The following is a 6000-nucleotide window of genomic DNA, read 5'->3' on the forward strand; positions in this document are numbered from 1 at the left end:
CTATCTTTATTTTGTTTGATAGCCACAGAATTGTTGGTATAAGGATAGCAAACACAAAGCACAGTCTATGACTATATGGAGGTGTACGAAAATAGGAGCACAGTCGTGCTGATAACGTGTTATGAAATAAAAGTAATTTTAGTAAAACATGAACAAGAACAAGTTATGAAATAAAAGCAATTTAGTAAAACATGAACAAGAAATAGAGATAGAGAGAAGGAAGAGTATTTCTTCTTCAATTGTATGTATTTTCCTATCTATTATAAGGCCTTTATATACGCATGAAAAGTGAAGAAAAATATATCATTGAATATGTCATTAAGCATAAAAATATGTCATTGAATATGTCATTAAGCATTTGAGAAGATCATGGAGGAAGAGTAGACATCCACCATAATTTGATTTTTCTTATAATACAAAGGAAACAATCTCAAATAATAAAGCTTCAATCTTTTACACAAATACACAAAGTCAACCCGAACCCGCATCTCGGAACCCAAAAGAACTCATAAATCTTGAACATCCATTTCAGTATGAGGCCAAATATATAAGTTTCATCTAAAACGGACTCTAAATCAGGGTTCAAATCTCAAATATTCATTCTCCAAAATTTCTTACAAAACCTCAACCTTCTCCTTAGATTTCATCATCCAAAAGCAAAAATAATGATAGAATCACGAATAATAATCAAATCCAAGTTAAGAACACTTACTCAATCCAAGTGGGTGATAATCGCCTCAAATATCACCCCAATCCGAGCTCCAAATCTCAATATGATAAAATAGGCCAAACCCTCGACTAAAAGAACACTGCCTAGCAATTATCGCTTCTGCGGTCAAAATGTCACTTCGGCGAAAAAATGCTCGCACCAGCGAGCTCCCTTAAAATCCCAACCTTCTGCCTCTGTGTACCAAGGCCCACTTTTCCGGGGCCGCTTCTGCGCAACAAGTCTCGAAGATGTGCCTTTGCTCTTACGTTGTATCCCCCACAGATGCGGACTTCCAGCTTTCCAGCCAACATCACTTCTGCGACCTCCTCTTATGTGGACTCATACTTGCGGACCAAACCTCGTAGGTGCGAAAAACACCAGAACCATACTGCTATCCAAATTTTAAAATGTTCTGAAACTCATCTGAAATACACCCGAGGTCCCTAGGACCCCCACACCAACAAGTCCTAATACTTTCCCTAAACCTATCCTAACCATCAACGGAACTAACCAAACATCAAATAGCCACCGACTCCTCATCATAAATCAATTCCCTATCCAACTGCACCGAGTTGAAATCCAACACATGTGACGGATCCTCATAGTACTTCCTAAGCATGGAAACATGGAACATCAGATGAATCTCCGATAGTGTAGGAGGAAAAGCAAGCATGTAAATCACTCCACCAACTCTCTCCAAGACCTCAAATGGACTAATATAATGTTGGCTCAACTTGTCGTTCCTCCCAAACCACATCATGCCCTTCATAGGCGAAACTCTAAGTAGAACCTTCTCACCTACCATGAATGCCATATCACGAGCCTTCCTATCAGCATAACTCTTTTGCCTGGACTTTGCTGTGGGAAGCCTCTCCTGAATCAACTTCACTTTCTCCAAAGCAGCTCAAACCAAATCTGTGCCCAATAATCTAGTCTCACCAGGCTCAAACCAACCAACCGGAGAACGACATCGCCTCCTATATAAGGCCTCTTATGGAGCCATCTCGATACTAGACTGGTAGCTGTTGTTATACGCTAACTCCACTAACCGTAGAAACTGATCCCACTGGCCTCCGAAATAAATAATACATACCCTAAACATATTCTCGAAAAACTAAATGGTCCGTTCGGACTGTCGTCAGTCTGAGGAAGAAATGTTGTTCCCAACTCAACCTGTGTGCCCAACTCACGTTTGCACAACTCTCCAAAAATGCAAGGTAAGCTGAGTGTCGCGATCCGAGATGATAGAAACAGGTACACCATACAAGCAAACAATCTCCCAGATGTAGATCTTAGCCAAATATTCTGAGATATAGTAAGCCATGACCGGTATCTGATGCTCAAACTTGACCTGTTGACAATTCAAACACTGTGCAACATGACTAACAATGTCTTTCTTCATCCGTCTCTACCAATAATGCTGCTTCAAATCATGATACATCATCGTAACACCAAGGTGAATAGAATACCGTGAACTATGAGTCTCCTTAAGAATCAACTCTCTTAAGCCATCCATATTAGGAACACATATCTGACCTTGAAGCCTCAATACCCCATCATCACCAACAGTCACCTCCTCGGCATCATCGTGTTGCATTGTGTCCTTAAGGACAAGCAAGTGGGGATCATCATACTGATGTGCCTTAATGCGCTCAATCAAGAACGAACGAGATACAACAAAAGCAAAGACTCTGCTCGGCTCCGAAATATCCAATTTCACCAATCTGTTGGCCAACTCCTAAACATCCATAGCTAAAGGCCTCTTCCTAGCCAGAATTAATGCTAAACTCTCCATACTCTCCGCCTTCTTACTCAAGGCATCTGTAATCACATTAGCCTTCCCTATATAATAGAGTATAGTGATATCATAATTCCACAATATCTCCAACCATCTCCGCTGCCTCAAATTCAAATCTTTCTACTTAAATAGATGTTGGTGACTCCGATGATCCGTATACACCTCACAAGACATGCCATAAATATAATTCCTTCAAATCGTGAGTGCATGCACGATAGCTGCCAACTCCAAATCATGGACTAGATAGTTCTTCTCATGGGGATTAAACTAGAGTAACGCATAGGCAATCACCCTACCATCCTACATCAATGCATACCCAAGACTAATCCGTGAAGCATCACAATAAATCGTGAACAACACTGACCTTGAAGGTAATACCAAAACCGGAGTAGTGGTCAAGGCAGTCGTGAGCTTTTGAAAGATCTCCTCATACTCGTCTAACTATTTGAATGAAGCACACTCCTGAGTTAATTTAGTCAATAGAGCTGCTATAGATGGAAACCATTCCACAAGCCAATAGTAATACCCATCCAAGCCTAGAAAAATTCTGATCTCAGTAGCGGTAGAAGGTCTGGGCCAACTCTGGACTACTTCAATCTTCTTAGAATCCAACTTGATCCAATCACTAGACACCATATGGCCCAAAAATGCCATCCAATCTAACCAGAACTCACACTTAGATAACTTGGCATATCAGTTATTCTCCCTCAAAATCTGAAGCACAACCCTCAAATGCTGCTCGTGCTCCTCCCTATTGCGGGAATACATCAATATATCATGAATGAACACAATAACGAAGGAATCCAAATAATTTTAGAACACATTGTTCATCAAATACATGAACGCGACTGGGGTATTAGTCAAACCAAAAGACATCACCAAGAACTCATAATGCCCATAATGGGTCCAGAAAGCTATCTTAGGAATGTATGAAGCCCTGATCTTCAGCTGATGATACTATAATCTCAAATCAATCTTCGAGAACACCCTAGCACCCTGGAGCTAATCAAATAAATCATCAATGTGTGGTGGTGGTAACTTGTTCCTAATGGTAACCTTGTTCAACTGCCTGTAGTCAACGCACATCCTCATGGAACCTTCTTTCTTCGTCATAAATAGCATCGGTGCACCCCAATGTGACACACTAGGTCTGATGAAACTCGTATCCAATAGCTCCTAGAATTGTTCTTTCAATTCCTTCAACTCTGCTGGTGCCGTGAGATACAGTGGAATAGATATGGGCTGAGTACCCGACATAGTCATTACTGAAATTAATATCTCTGTCAGGTGTCATGCCTGACTGGTCTACAGGCTACACATCTGGAAACTCCCTCACTATTTGAACTCATTCAACAGTAGGAGTATCAGAATTAACATTCCTCACAAAGGCAAGATATGCCAAACACCCTTTCTCAACCATCTGTTTAGCCTTCAGAAAAGAAATCACTCTACTAGGAGTGTGACCAATAGAACCCTTCCATTCTAGCCTCGGCAACCCCTGCATAACCAATATCACGGTCTTAGCATGCCAATGAAGAATAACATACTATGGAGATAGCCAATCCATACCCAAGATCACCTGTAAATCAACCATAGTCTTATAACCCCCAACGGTAACCACAGAAGACCAATACACATGATCTACCACAATAGAATTACCAACAGGTGTAGACACACAAACAAGAATATAAAGAGAACAACGAGGCATTTCCAAGCAATGAGCAAAGTATGATGACATATAAGAATAAGTAGAACCAAGGTCAAATAACACTAAAGCATCCCTGTGGCACACTAAAATAATACATATGATCACGACATATGAAGAAAAAACCTCTGGCCTAGCCAAAAATACATAGCAATGGGCTGGTCCTCCACCTAACAACCTCCCCCTCTAGGACGGCCTTGAACAGACTGAGCTCCACCCCAAGATGACTGTACGGGTCGTGTAACTGCTGGCTCTAGAACCATGGACTAGGTGACCTGGAATGGTGCACTGCTCAGAAGTCTTGGGCAATCCCTCTTGAGATGACTCAAGTACCCACACTCAAAACAACCCCTCCTTTGTTGAGGCTGCTGACCCAGTGACTGACCCTAACAACCCGAATATCCGCTTGTGGACCCTGAGCAGATGGAGCATGGTAAGAGCTCTGTGATGGCAAGGCACTGAAAGATGACGGTCCTAAGTGCAAACTATATGAACCGTGGCTGACTGAAGAACCATGATGAACTTGTTGAACTGGCTGAACATGCCTTCAAGGATGACCTCTAATATGATGTCCTTGGACTCCAAATGAGGCACTACTAAAACCACCTGAGCCACGATCTCTCTTGGTGTCGGGCTTCTCCCTCTCCTGCCCGCGAATCTGCTCCAAGCGCCTGACAATCTCAACTGCCTGAAGAAAAGTATGATCAGTCTCGGACTCTCGATCCATCCTATACCAGATACCAAAGTTGTGGTCCTCAATGAACCTCCTAACCCTCTCTCTCTCAGTAGGGATCAAGAACAGTGGATGACGTGCCAACTCTGTGAATCTCCTCTCGTACTGAGTCACGGTCATACCCTCTTGGTGTAGATGCTTAAACTCCCTATGCAATTCCTCTCTTCGAGTCTACAGAATAAACTTCTCTAAGAAGAGAACTGAGAACTGATGCCATGTGATTAGTGTTGCGCAAGCTAGCCTGCCCGGCTCATAGGTCTACCACCATAAGTAGGCTGGCCCTGAAAGCTAAAAAGTAGTGAAGTCAACTACATTTGAGTCCAGAAGACCCAAAGTGCGTAGAATTCGTTGGCATTGATCAAGGAAACCATGTGCATCCTCATTAGGATCACCACTGAACTGATGAGGACAAAGCCTCTGAAATCTCTCTAACCTCTTTTGCTCCCCAACAGTCAAAGATGGTCTAATCTCAGTCTGAGCTCTAACGACTGGCGGTACTAGCAGAACCCTCGGTGTCTGATAACCCTGAGCTAGCTGCTCTGGTGTGCAGACATTGGGAGTCTGGGCTCCTATCCTAGCCTATAGTGTAGCGAGTGCTACTAGTATCATACTTGCCTGGGTAAAGTGTAACACTCAGTAAATTTGAATTAGTTGTGGATGCATTAAATGAGTATTAACGTGACCTTTTAACATGTTAAGTCCTATCCGGATGAGTATGGGTAGAAAAAATTGTTTTGTAATCAAGATAGGGAGTGAGGTCCATAAAATTTGATAGAGTCGACTAATTTTATGGGAGGTCCGTCTTACAGCCTTAGACAGTGCAAGGCCATGAAAAATCACAGCCTTAGATAGTGGAAACCAATAAAACCTCACGGCCATAGACAGTGCAAGTCACTGTCTAGGGCATTAACCTTAGTTTCCGTGACAGTGCAAGGCACTGTCAAAGGCATTAACCTCAGTGCCCCTAACACTGCAAGACACTATCCAGGGTATTATAGTTAGCGCCCCTGACAGTGCAAGGCACTGTAGTTTTGGCGCCTCAGATGATGACCCGC

This window comes from Nicotiana tomentosiformis, chromosome 5 (genome assembly GCF_000390325.3).
Source record: "Nicotiana tomentosiformis chromosome 5, ASM39032v3, whole genome shotgun sequence".
NCBI lineage: Eukaryota > Viridiplantae > Streptophyta > Magnoliopsida > Solanales > Solanaceae > Nicotiana > Nicotiana tomentosiformis.